Below are 14,710 nucleotides of genomic sequence, written 5' to 3'. Positions count from 1 at the left end.
TCATTAACCATTTTATATCCTAAAATATCTAATATCTAGACGTTCATACCACATTTAACAGACTCTACTCGACTCGACTGTTCCTTGTAATGTACAAAATGTACAGGGTCGTTGTCAAAATTAAAAAATAGGCTTACAAATTAGCTGAAATTTGAAAAAATAGCGTAAAATCAGTCAACTCAATATGGTCGTTTACTTGTTCATTCCATTGATGTCTATAACTTCTGCGAGTTCACCAAATAAGCTAAAAGAGGAAACGTTTTAAAACACAGCTCAATAGAGAGAGAGAGAGAGCTTCACCTGGGCACGGATATTCTTGCCGGACACCGGCAGCGACACATTCAGGCAGTCTAGCGTAGCTGGGGGGATGCAGGGCACGTCTTTGGCGACATATGTATGCGTGGTTGGCCAGGGAAGCGCTGGCTCCACCGAAACCAGGCAAAACATTGACTGATCGGCTGGCTTTAGGACGATGGTGTTGCCGGTAGCCAGTGTGGTTCCCAGTTTCCAGGCCAGTTTCAGCGATGGTGTGCTCTGTGGTCGGATTAATGGTTTGAAATGTTTTGCCCGATTTGCTCTTGTGCCACTTACTTGTTGATGAACAGTCCGTACAGCACCTCCGGGGTGGTCTGGGGGCTGAGGCAGAGCGGAGAGTGGGCCACAGCTGCGGCAAAGGGCGCCGCCGGTCTTCGCAACTGCAGACTCTGTGGCTCGACTTTAACTGTAAATGCGAAGAATGTGGAAAGCACGGAATAGCCGTGGAACAGCGGCTGTTTTTGGGAGTGCCCTGTGACATCAGGACTTACTGTCATTTGAAGCCACTGTAGGCAGACGCACAAGGCACTTTTGCTCATACAACAGTAGCATAAACAAACGAGTACCGTTCCAATTGCTCAATTCTTTATTCCGTCGAATATTACTAGCTATATTGAACATTTAGCTATGCCCACATAGTTTTATACGATTGATGAATCATTTTTCTACTTAACTGACTTATTCTAAGTACTTGCTTTTATAGGGATTTTGCGTAAAAAAAGGTGTTTGCGAAAATGGTCAAACAAATGAAACGTAATAGAACGTAAGAGAAAAATCGTTCCAATTGTTCAATTTCTTTATTCCGTTGAATAATGCTGCCTAACTAAAACATTTATCTTTGCCCACATAATTTTAGGCCTTTGATGAATAAATGTTCTACCTGATTGACTACTTTTAAGTACTCTCTTTTATTGTATAGTGTTGAAAACAAGGTTTAAGCAAAAAATGTCAACAAAAAAACAGTAGCAACGGAAGTGAGTATGGAATGTAACGTAAGGGAGTATGAAATGTCACGTCAACCGAAGTTTGGGCACAGGTATACCCTATTTCGTTGATATATATGAAGAAACTGTTTTTCCAAGGTGTTTTAAAACGTTATTAATATAGAAATTATCTCAGATTGTTATGTTTTGGACACATTAATGCATATTATTAGGGTCTTGTAAATATATCTCGATCTCAATACCCATTCTTGGTTTCTGTATGAAGACCAAAACCTTCAAAATATCGTTGACATACCTTTAAAACAGAAACTGACTAGTTTTGGTCCTTTATTGGTGAATTAGATGACAAACATTCTCTCAGTTCTATAGTATCCATTTCCCCAGGGTATGCAAAATGTTGCTCAATCCGTGCCATGTTGGGGAACAGTGCTGCTCGATTTCACGGCACATGAGTCTGGCCCATACAAATTGAATGTTGCCAGCAGCATAAAACGTAAGAAAACGTAAGTAAAACGTAACTAAATCCAATTGAGATGGCAGTGCTTCGATGAATGCTTATCGATGTTTTTGCCGATGTTTACCGATGTTTTCCGGTGTTTTTGCGGTTTAATTTCAAATCATTGCGCATTTGTCGTCTGTAAGCAGCAAACACAAACAAGTTTAATTCTTCCTTTGTTGAATACTCGTTTTATAACCAAATGGGAAAGTTTTGAAACGTCGGTCATACATCGATGCATCGAAGAATCAATCCGATGTGTCAATGGACATCGACATCGATGTTTTCATTCAAACTTACGTTTACGTTACGTTTTCCGCGGTGTGACCGCGGATTTATTGATCAAATATACCGTCCGGCCCTCACAAATATACCGAAACATACCGTCTCATTAAAAAAATATACCGTAAATATACTGACGAATGCAAGTTATATTTTACATATTGCTGGCTTTTGATCTTCCGTCGAATATTACTAGCTAGATAGATCTCTCAGCCCTACCCACGTAATTTTATCCAATCAATGAATCAATGTTTTACTTGACTGGCTTAATTTAAATAATTGCTTTTATTGGATTTCTATATAACGTTGAAAAGGAAATTTAATAGATTGATGAAATTGACAAAATATACCATTATACACCGATATACCGTAAATATACCGTCGGTTGGATTTTGACCTAAAAAAATACTGAAGAGTATTAAAAATACCGTGAACGGTCACCCTGCTTAACATGGGATCCCGCGCAAGCTTGCCGTTACTTAAGTTAATTTCGATCGCTCAAACGAAACGGTTATTCGCCTTGGGATTCGGTAAAGTCGCTGGTACATCAGAAAAATACGAGCAGATAATAAACAAAGTGCATGTGCAGCAGTGCATTCGGTATTTGCTCGATTTTTACAATACTCGGTGTTTTTATTTTTTTTTTGGTTTTTGTTGTGCCAGTACTCTCGTTGGGTGCTGCGTTAAGAGCTTGGTATTACCTGAATTTTTGGGTTGGCTCTTTGGCGGCTGCGCGGCCTCAAGTTCTGTGCGCAGTCGTAGCAGTCGGCACGGTTGCATTTTCAATAAACGCGTTTGCTATTGGCACGCCGCGTGGGCGCCATGTGCATGTGCATGTCTATGCAGGTCCGCGTCCGTGTCGGTGCCGCCTCGTGTGTGCATTAGCTAATGTGTTTGTATTGCTAATTAAACAACAACCACAACCACACAGAAGCAGTAGCTGCAGCAGCGAGCAGTAGCATCAGCATCAGCGGCAGCAGAAGCACAAGCAAGACCAACTGCATCGCAAAAGCAAAAACAAAAGCAACAGAAACAGCAAAAGCAAAAGCAGCAGCAACTAGAAACGATAACTCTGACAAAAGCGAAACAAAGTGCCAGATTGAGGCGATAACCGAAAACCATTTTTCATTCACAAATTGGATCAGCGCAACATCCAGAACAGGTGTTTGGCAGCAGGTTTCCCAATCAACTTCATTTCCCATGGTAAGTTTTCCCCTCGCTCAACGATATCTTGAGCCCGTAGTTGTTATCAGGTGTCCACTGTCCGCTGTCCGCTGTCCACTATCCACTGACCACCGTGTCCATCCGTCCATCCGTCCGTCCGTCCACCGACCTATTAAGCACTTTTGTTTCCCTATTAGCGGCGATCAGCCTCGAACAGCTGAGACAATATTTATCAGCTATCGAGGCACTGGGCTTTCCAGGGGGAAAGCGATCAAAACAAAACTAGATCAATTACGCGCTACAATAGCGCCCTGATAAGCGCCGTAGCGCCCTCCCCAAGACGTTCCAAAGGCGGCAGTCCGAGCAGGCTATACAAAATGGTTGTTATAAATTAAGACCAAACTAAATTGAGTGGCAAAAGAGTGACAAATCATTTCTGAACCATTTCCTTTACACATTTACACATTTTCAATACTTCTAATACTTAAATAACAACATTTATGGTTTCGAAAATATGTAGCGCTCTAGAAGTGCATATCTACTTTTTCTGAAGCAAAGCTTACGTACAAATATCGCACTTTTACTGCGAAAAACCAAAGTAATCGCAAGACAAATAACAATTAATTATCGCCAACATCTGGAGTCGCCCCAGCAAGGTCCATGGCTTATCTGTGAATGCCTGAGATCTGTAAATCATAAAATGTGTTCAGGCTTGCCAATTCCAGACGGGTTCCATTCCTATTCAATGCCCACCTCACACCCCAGAGGCTCAGAGCTAGAAGCCACATATTTCAGATCTTTGCCGATACAAATTCGATTCGCATTTTTTATAAGATTCGAGATCGAGACCGAGACCGAGAACAAGTGGGGCGGCTACCGCTACCTGCCTGGCCGATTCCGAGAAGTGCTTCTTATGCTCATGATATGCCCCAGCCCGGGTCCACCCCTCCGGGTCCCCGGGGCAAGAGAAATCTCCGCCAACTCCCCAGAGCGGCAGATCGAAGCGGCTTAATTCAAATTGATTTCGTTTTTCTTTTTGTTCTGACGTTTGTGCTTCTTTTTCTTTTTGTTCGCTTATTGGTTTTTTGGCAAACAATTTGAAGTGTCAATTTGTGTTTATAAAACTAAAATTATTTATCAAGCACAGGCCATCGCATGTGGGCAGCGCAAACAGTTAAAAGAAGAAATAATAAAAAGCAAGCGCACAGATCTCCCCCAGTCCCCAGTCCCCAGTCCCCGATCCCCAATCCCCAGTCCCCGTACGCGTAGATATACATCTCGCTAGCACTGTTGGCTGGTGGCTGTTGGCTGCAAAGTCAATTGCCAAATATGGCGGACTTGTTTGTGTGTGGTTTAATGTCACACTCATACACATACCTGCACACACACTCGTATCTATGCACCACTCATGGACGGAGGACGGTGGACGGTGGACGGCGGAGGATGGATGGAGGGAGATAAGTGTAACTCTCTGCTTGTCAATAGCTGGGCATTGAAAAAGGAAATACAACTACTTGTTTCACCAAAAACGCGGATAAATAGTCACCCAGCTCGCGCAGCCTTTCGTTTGTGTCTTTCCATAAATATTGAAATTTGCATGCGTCCAAATAAATTTATTTTCTAATTGTTATCTAAGCTGGACGCCCTACAAGGCGCTCGGCCCAATCATGGGATGAGTGCGCAGGGCCCAGACCCAGCGGAGATCACAACAAAAGAGCCGAAGCCGCGTCAGCCTTAGCTGGAAGCCCATTCTGACTAAGCGGGCAGAGCAGAGCGGCTGGCCGATATCCCACAATATCTTCAATAGAATGCACGTATGACTAAACCATTACGAATGGGGTTTCTTCGGGATTAGGCATCGAAACCCGCTCAAAACTCGGCACACAGTACGACTCACATGGTCCTGAGACTCGAGGCAACTCCGTGCCTCTTCCTGGACAAGCATGTGATCTGATTTCTACGTTTGTTGAATGTTCCACTCCATTCCGTAGGGCACCTTCCACTTCCACTTCCACCTTATGCAATGCTGCCTTTTTCAATCATTTGACGTCAACAAGCCAAATCGAGAATACTAATAAAGATCGCGGCTCCCTCGCGTAATACGCTGGCACAACCTACGGCTGGAACGACAGCGTCTTAGCATTGGCGGGACAGCTGCTGCTGCTGTTGCCGAGCAGCCAACACCGATGCAGTGGCTCAACCTGGGCCAGCCGCTTATTTAATATGCAAATGAGCGCATAAAGCCAATTCATTGCAGGGAGCCAAAGGGAGCGTGGAGCGTGGAGGAGGGTGGAGTCGAGAGTCGAGAGCCGAGAGCCGAGATATTTGTTAAACAATAAATAAATGGCAAAACGTATCTCGACTTGCTATCTGTGTGCGAGAATAATTACTATTCAGCAGCTGACGGGAGGATGCGCAGCCGCAGCCGCAGCCGTCAGTTTTTTGTTTTGTTTCTTGATTTCATATTCAGTTCTTTGGGCCAACCCACGCCCACGCCAGCACAAATGATTTGATGTGGAAATAGGCGATAATTATGCGAGCACAGCGCGGCGTATGAGTAATTTTTCGCTTGCAATTAGAAGCAGGCGCCGACGTCGACGTGCTGAAATGTTCAAATTGCAAGAATTAATCGCGAAGAAAAAACACAAACCTGCAGCGCAAAAAAGCAACCAACAGAACCGCAAAGAGCAACAACAAATGCGGCCAGCAAGCAGCAAATCAAGAAACGAAGGTTGGGCACGTGGGTCGAATCACTTGATACCCTAGACTGCGCTATGCATACCCTACATGTGGCTACGAGGAGGGCAATCCGTGATGCCATCTACAAGAGTTATCATACGCTTTTTGTCTGCCAGAAAATCAAACAGAGTAACAAATGGTGATGCCCGTACCTTCTATACTTTGGGGTTCCCTCTTGGAGCATTGCGTGGCAAACATCTGCTCAAAATCATAATGCCCTCCGCCATACGGGCATCAAACGAAAAAAACGACCAAGAAAAGAATCCAAGCAACTTGACAATTGCTGTGTGGGCGGCAGTATTGTTGCTATTGTGGGCCCACGTTTAAAATTAATAATAAAGTACACCGTACAACATCATCAGCAGCAGCAACAACAGCAGCAACAACAACGAAAGAGTTGGGTATTGAAAAAGTGCTGGCAGAACCTGCGCCAAGAATTCGGATGGAGCTGGGAGCTGGGAGATGGGAGCTGGGAGCTGGGCGATGGGACCTGCTTCTACAGAACAAATAAAACTTAAATATGTAATAACTTTTAAAGAGCATAAATTACGGGAGGAGGAGGCGGCAGCTGGGGGACAGAGGCAAGGGCGGAGGCGGAGGCGGCTACTCCGGTTAATGCGCTCATCAAATAGCCATAAATCAGCTCATTTAAATTTTCTGAAGCGCGCCAACTACCAGGCGGACCGAGGCATCGGGGAGTCGTTGGGGGAGGTGCAGAGGGGCTGGGAGGCTGTAGGCCAGGAACCCTGCAGACCTTCTAGAAGCTCAGTTTTCGCCCAACCATTTGGCACTCCAAATTTGGAAGAAGAAAAATAAATCGCCACAAAGCGAAATTTGCGTGCCACTGTGAGGCAGTTGTGGCTGTTGTGGCAGTGGTGGCAGCGGTGGCAGCGGTGCTCCCTATATGGAAGGTCTCTCGCCTGTCCGTTCAAAAGGAAATAAGAAATCAAAGCAAATGCCTAGTCGCCAGTCGTCGCCACTCGACTTCTTCTTAGTGCTGACCCATCCGAAAGACAACCCACACAAGGCGCCCAAACACACATAAATTACCCGAACAAAGGCGGATAGGAAATAGCCAACAAAGTCCAAGTTGGCCAGAAGCAGCAGCAGCCTCTGTCTCTATCTCTGTCTCTGCCTCTGTCCATCTGCGATCGCAGTTGTTGTTATGTCCATTTAAGCCTTGCCAATTTTGGCAACTTGTCGACCACTCGGCGCTTCAGCCTCCGCCACAGCCTGAATCTGACTCTGACTCTGACTCTGAGGCTGACTCTGAGGCTGAGTCTCTGGCTTGATCGACGAGCGATGGATGGCAGACCGCCCATACCATTTGTTTCCCATATTAATTTATCATTTATAAACGATTATTGTTATATAAATTAAATTGCGCGCCCAAAACAAATTCAACTAATAATAGGAAGCGTTTTTCACGCTTCGAAACGCTAAGCCATCGTTTGCCCCATCGTTTGCCCCATCGCTGGGAACTGTGTAATTATTGACTTTGTCTGTATCTTGTGGGGCCTTGTGGGGCTTTGTGGAGAGCCGACACAGAACAGATACGCGCAGATATGCTTGGGATATGGGCCGAGCAAACAGTTTTGCACTTCCGCCCCGCCCCCAATTAGCTGTGGAGCCCAACTTTCTAGCCATCCATCCATTGGGCCATTGGCCATTAGCCAGGCTTGCCAATTTCTAGGGCATCTTTGGCCATATTCGGCGGAGCCGTGGACTCGATTGCCTTGGCCCGCCTTGCGGGCAGCAGCAGGTGAAATTTCTCATACGCCCGCCTCGTCTTTTGCATAATTTATCCATAACCAAAGCCGATCTCGGAAATTTGCATTCTTCGCGGCCCCGCGACAGCGCAGATTCATAAAATAAAATAAAAAGACAAATAATGCGTCAACAAAGTGTCGAGCGAGCGAACACCGAAGGCATCGAAGGCATCGAAGGCACCGAAGGTTGAGCAAACAGCAATCGAGCGGGGAGACAGAAATTCATTATTAAATGTTATTACCTCCCCACCTACCTCCCCACCTCCCCACCTACCTCCCGCATAAGCAAACAAATCACATTTATGGAGAGCGAGAGAGCGAGTGAGAACTCGTCATGGAGCTGGTTGGTGGGAGACCCGGGACTCTGGGATTATCATTTAGGGAAGTGTTCAGATCAGGCCATGTTTAATCGTCAATTATCGGCTGTTATTCGTGCTATTTGCTCCACAAGTTACATAACAGAACCCACCCAGCCCGCCCCCTGGCAGAACGATGGGCCATCTATTGAATGGCCAATTAGCGAGGGTCTACCCCCACCCCTATCCCTGCTACCCCCTGCTATGCTCTGTGCCTGGAATGGCTAATTCTGAAGTTTTATTGTGCACAAACTGGTGGATATTTGGTATTCGCTTGATTCGCTGAAGAAGGAGTCGCCCCTGGCATGTCTGAGATCTCCTCTCAAGGTCGCCTGAGATTCTTGGAAGATCGCAGCTAACTCGACTTCCCCTGCATTTATTAAATTTTCGGTTAATTTATGAGCAGCAGAAGCAGCGGATTGAAAGCGGATTGAAAGCGGAAATTCTCAGCTAATCGGCGGCATAAGTTAGAGCAACTTGTTTACAGAGTAGCCCCCTCGCCCTCCCTCTCCCTGAATCTCTAGTGCGGGGGATGGGAGTGGTGCGTCAAGTGCTGCCCTGGGGACCGGACCGATTTGTGGTGCTTTACGAGCAAAGTGTTTGCGACGGCGCCTTTGGGTTTTGTTTGTCTGATCTGCGGTCGCCGTTGCCGCTTTTGTTGCCGTTTCTGTTGCGGTTTCTGGGGCCGCCTCGAAATTCTATTAAGGCCCAAAATCTGTTATTGATTTGCATCTACGGGTATTCGCAGGCGAGCAGCTCTTGAGTTTGGCATTTGCGGGAACTCGTTTCACCTACATTGTTTTCGTTTCCGCAGCTGCGTGTGCGGCTGGAGTATCTGTGTATCTGGCTGTATCTTTGTATCTGTGGCTGCGGCTGCGGCTGTTCTGAGTGAATTTTTGCGTGCGCCACATGGCGGTAAACAGCCCATGGGTCCAAGGTACAGCTGCAGAGCCCCAATTTGAACTTTGGCCACCGCCAGTGGGGCCAAAGCTCTGACAGATTTCCGTTGGGCCCATCAAAAAGCCGCCGAACCCCATTACCGATCCATCGATCAAAGCGATTATCGCCAAATGGGGCGTACCTTGGACCCTGAAGCTGCCCCTGCCTCTGTTTATGACCACAGGCCTCCCGCACACCCCCCACCGCCCCCTGTAACGGGAATTACAATAATTTATGCGGCTGCCCTGATCGAGTTACAACAAATTGAAGCCATAACTCAAGCATACACACGGCCCATAAGGCTCTCTCGGCTCGGCAAAGTGCGTAAACTGTGTTTCTGCTGCTGTTTCTGTCGCTGCTCGGCCATAAATCGCCGGGTGGCAGACAGACGAAGGCAGAATGGCAAAGCCAATGCCATTCCGGTCCGTGGCGAGAGGTGATCGTGCGTGCCTGGGATAACTCTTTCGACGGGGGGGTCACTGGGCATGGAGAAAAAGCCTCTCCAAAGTCGGAATACAAGAATTGCAGTGGATTGTCTCCTGGGTTTCGAGTCCCCAATGGCACTATAATGACGGACGATAGACGATGGAGTACCCGTGTGGAATTTATAGGTCACCATGCCCATTTACGGGCGGGCTGAAGCCACAGCTGACGTTTGTCCAGTTGCAATGCCCGGCACGTACGCGGATATCCGTGCCCAATCTCAATCCCAGTTCCCAGTTCCCAGCTCCCATACCCATGACCATATCGATAGTCTCCCCCAAAAGTAATTAAACACGCTGAATGGGCGTGCAATGGCTCTGTCTCTGGCTCTGGCTCTGACACTGTGCTCTTGGCATGGAGTGTGGGGGAAGACCCTAGCCCGAGGGCAACTCAGTTTAACGTTTAACGGCGCCTATCAGCGGAGCCATCGATCGTATGTGCTTTGTCAAATTGAAATTATGCACAGCTGATCCTCCAGACAGACAGACAGATGGAGAGAGAGAGAGATCTCTCGATTATGTAATTGGAAATGCCCCATTGGATCGGATTGGATGGGATTGGAGCAGAGTGCTGGGGGGAAGGAGGCCAGGGAATTGGGAGCGCAGTCGTCAGATGTCAAGCGAATATGCTGACAATTGCAGACAGCTAATAACTTGGACGAGCACTGAGCACCGAGCGATGGGCGATGAGAAATGGCCAAATTGCTGAACGCTGATCGGTGATCGTCGATCGACGATCGTCGCTCTCCCGGAGACATGCAAACACTTCCTCGAGAGCCAAAGATCCCTGCTAGTCATGTAACAGCTTAAAAATAATTTGCTCAAATAAATCAAAGTCGTAAAATGCATGGAGCATGGAGCATGGAGCATGGAGCGGCGGTGGCGACGATCGCTCTGCTGATGGGAGTTGAAGATCAGCGGGCCTCACCGCGCACCGCTCTCTGCCAATCGCACAAAATGTTGCAATGTTGTGGCTGAGGTTGCTATTGCTATCGCATAAAAGAATTTAATGAAATTTAATGAAAAGCTACACGATCGCAGACACGACTCCACACCGCCCGACCGACCGACCGCCCGACCGATCATCCACAGTGCAGCGCACACAGTCCGGAGTCCGCTGCGGCCGTACTTTGTTGCAATTGCCTTTTGTCTGTGGCATGAATATGAATTTGTCTCTAGGACATTTTCGCAATTAATTGAATTATCGTCGGCGCTGCTGCTGTCGTCGTGAATGGCACAGGCAGATCCAGAGATCGATCGACCGATCGGCACCGATCGACCGACGGAGGGGCAATCAAATTTGAGTGTCCGTGCAATCTCTGAATCGGTGGCTCACTTGGCAGGTCGCTGCCTCGCCTTGCACCGCCTTGCACCGCCTTGCACCGCGTGTTGTGGCATTTTGGTGGCAACCTGCAAGAATATGGCATTAGCATTGCTCACCATCGATCGACGGGGTGTGGCAGCCAAACAGACAGACAGAGAGAGAGAGACAGAGAGAGAGAGAGAGTGGTGGGAGTAGAGGGCGACGCGACTGCGAATCACTTGCCACAACCACAATTCGCGCTAAGGCTAAAGCGACCCGACAAGCCATTAAAATCAGCCACGCTCCATTAGAGCCAGCGCCGACTGCGCTGTCAGCGTCATTTACGGCTAATTAAACAAATTACTGCATGTTTGTGTGTCTGTGTGTCTGTGTGGAGCGCAGGTTGCAAGTGGAGCCAACGGCGAATCGAGTTGCGCATACGCCGTGTGGCCCATGCCACGAATCCCACAATGAAATCTTAATTGTAAGACAATAGCCATCCGGATAGCCACATTTACTATTTATAAATAGCCCAAAGCGAGCGAAACGCCGCGAAGACAATGCAAAGAGTAGAGGCAATGCTGCAGGGCATCGGATTACAACTTGGCTACAAGTTCACGAGGCAACAGCGTCAGAATCCATCGAGTCGAATCCCCTATGCACTCACGGTACGAGTAGATGCACAGGAACAGGAGCCTAAATCGAAGCGAGGTCTCGTGTTGAATGCCACAAACGAGCGGCACTGTGCGCCCCAGATGCCTGCCTGCCTGCCTGCCTGGAGCTCTGTCTTCGGTCTGTGCCGCAACCCAACCCAACCCAACCCCAAAAGCCCAGCATTGACCAACTAATTCGCCAGTCACGTGGCGTGGCCTGGGCCACACAAGAAATGGGAGCAATCTGCGCTGGTTTTGTATTTATTATTGCGAGTGCGAGTACGACTGCGAGTGCAATGTAGTTCAAGTTCGAGTTGGCGCTGCTGGGGACTCGGTTTGGGGGATTGTTGCGCAAGCGCATCGCAGCGTCTCTCCACCGAAAGGTAAAAGTAATGTTGATGCTGATGCTGATGCCAGAGAGGCAGAGGGGCACAGAGGCTGGGGGGCAGGGGGGCAGGGAGGGAGATCTCGGCTAATGCCTGGGCTGGCCTCTAATCTCCGTCCGAGTCCGTCCGCGTCCGTCTGCCTGTCAGACTAGCGCTTTTCACGCTTGTCACTGGATACCTTTTTTCCCCCGGGCCAGCGCTTAATTTATGCATTTTTTATGGGCTTTGTTTGGCTTTGTTGTTCTAACGAGAAACAAGTGCAGCGGCAGTGGCGGCGGCGGCAAATGTTGAACTTACATAAATGGCAACTGGTTGCCTAGTTAGTTACCAAAATGGGCTAGTATGTGGCTCGTAGTGTACGTAGCTGTTGTCGGGACTGTGACGACGACTGAACTCCCTCGATGACTCACAGAGGCTTTCGTAGGCTTTCGTAGGCGACCCAATGACAAACCGATTCTCAAACATATACCCGCCGAATCCCACAAGCTAAATATAGTCGCCAGATACAGCGCATCGATAAGCATGTATGATGTATAGATACAGATACAGATACAGGTACAAGCCATGCGGAAGTACGAGCACAAACAGAGCCAAGCAAATGTTTCCGAAGGACAAATATCTCTCAAACACCACGCAAAACTTGTGGCAAGAATCGCACCCACCAAAAGCTGCTCCCCAAAAAGCCAAGAAGCTGACTAATCACATAATCGTGGACACAGCCGAGAGTGGAGAGGAGCGGAGAGGAGCGGAGAGGAGGGAATGCTGAATGAAGTGAGGAAAACAATTCGCGCTCCATGCTGCAGGAGCCCACACACAGAAATCCAAAACTGAAAACAGAAAAGCAAGAAAACAAGAAAACTTGAAATGCGGCAACTGAAACCACAAGTCAATGTCAACGCGGTGGCAGCTTCAGAGCAGAGCAGAGCAGAGCAGAGCAGAGCGGCAGCATCTGTGCAGCAACTGTGGCCAACTCTATTCAAATGATTCACTTCTATGTAGGTTTCCGAGCCACAATTCAGTCGCCATCGCCTCACTTCTTTTGTGCGCTTTACGGCCATTGTCTGGGGTTTTGTGTCGATTTGAACTTTTGTATTTTGACAATTCAAAGTTAAGGTCAACAAGGGATTTGAAATGCTGCAGTGCCATGCGGCGGCGGTGGCGGCGGCGGTGGCGGTGCATTGAACCTTTTGGCCAAAACCGATCTCAGCATAATTAGCGCTCATTGTGCGGCCCGTTTGTCGATTGTCGATTGTCGATTGGCCCTGAGTGTCGGCTCGCTTCGGAATCGGCATGCCAACAATTTTGGGGCACTCAAGTGGCCATTGACCGGTGTTCGGTGTTCGCTGTTCGCTGTGTGGCACCTGTAAATGTGGCCCATGTTCGGGCTGTCATAAGTGCAAGAGCCTGAACATATTTATGCACTTTACCAGAATTTCCAGCCAGCACCTGGAACGCAGCACCCAGCACCCAGCAGCCAGCACCCAGCTGCATGTGAACCTCGGTTCAGTCTCTAGAGCAATCCATGGCCGAGTGCGACCCGCCGCCAATAAATAAAACTTTCGCTTTTCCATTGTGTAAATAAGCGTGAAAATCGCCCATTAGCGCCTCACATTTTATAGGCTTACCAAAGGCCCAGAGGCCCAAAGGCCCAGAGGCCCAAAGGCCCAGAGGCCCAGATTCCAGATACAGTCTTCAACCTGTTCGGGTTTCACACTTCAGAGCGGAGCTTGCGCAAAATGTGGCCCTAAAACAATAGAAACTCTTCCAATGGAGCGGCTTTTGACACATTCGATGGGATGGGTTTTCCATGGGGTTCGGCGACTGTCATTGCCAGTTGAGACCATTTAACCCGCACGAACGCCTCTGTGACCATTCATAAATTCTCATCAACACACAGAAATGGGGGAGTGGAGTTCCCCTCGGGTTCGGGTTGCCTGTCAAATGTCAACTAGCGCCACGCGGCGCCTCCAATGAGATCCAATAAAGCCAGAGTCACGGATAATCCCCTTTCCGAAAATGTTTGGGCATCGAGCAGCGGGTTCCATCCGAAAGAGTGGCACCCAGAGTGCATTCTATTTATGGGGCAAGTATTTTTAGTTGCAGTTGCCTGCAAATACAGTAGGCACTGCCTATGGGAGACTATTCTCTGGTCACTAGGGGCACCCCTCTCTCGTCTATGCAGTGTTCACAGTACTCCAAGTGGACTTCCGCTTTGGTTTAGGGAATTTCCAACATTCCCCCTTCATCTGCCACTCATCCGATCATAAGAATCTAGTTTGGAGACCACAGCCCAGAGACCGGCTTGGTCTGTGTGGTTTTCCTATGGAACAGCGGCGGCCGCTGTGGTCATCATCGAAATGCAAAACCTACGCATTATTATACCTTTTTTTTCCTGTTTTCGGTCCGTGGGCTGCATTTTATTTGTTTTCGTAGTCAAACGTTCTTTGTACCATACGAAAATCCACCGAAATACACAGAAATATGCGTAAATCGTTAAACTTATTTGCTTTGTTGGTGCTCTTGAATTTGGCCGACGCCCACGAACGGCGATGCTGGCGATGCTGATGATGAGGCTCTCCAGCCGGCCAGCTGGTCCCACCAGAGGCTGGCTTTGTGCCTTTCTGGCTTACTGGCTGGCTAATTGACGAATCAAGTCAAGTAAGTGCAAATGAGGCGTACTCTGCCACGCCCTAATTGCTCAATTTGCACGGCCTGTGGCTGTCGCGACCTTCGGCAACCGAAAATGTGCATTGAAGTATCCTTAAAGCAAAGTTATTGCATTGCCAAGCGAACGCTTCTACTCGTGAATGGGATGAGTGTCGCGACGAATCGCCGCGAATCGAGTGCAATCGAACATGGAGCACAGATGTAAAGGCTATAAA

The 14,710-nt window shown here is 48.1% G+C and overlaps 1 protein-coding gene across 1 annotated transcript in view; it reads left to right on the top strand.

Moving 5' to 3' along the window:
* The first annotated feature begins 2,505 nt into the window (after positions 1-2,505).
* form3 (formin 3) overlaps positions 2,506-14,710 on the top strand; it is a 27,865-nt gene continuing 15,660 nt past the window's right edge. Inside the window, exon 1 of the mRNA XM_002134788.3 lies at positions 2,506-3,240. The gene's annotated coding sequence lies outside the window, so the exon portion shown is untranslated. The remainder of the gene's footprint in view (positions 3,241-14,710) is intronic.

The sequence above is a fragment of the Drosophila pseudoobscura genome, chromosome X (assembly GCF_009870125.1).
Source record: "Drosophila pseudoobscura strain MV-25-SWS-2005 chromosome X, UCI_Dpse_MV25, whole genome shotgun sequence".
NCBI lineage: Eukaryota > Metazoa > Arthropoda > Insecta > Diptera > Drosophilidae > Drosophila > Drosophila pseudoobscura.
This window is presented reverse-complemented; position numbering and strand designations above follow the sequence as displayed.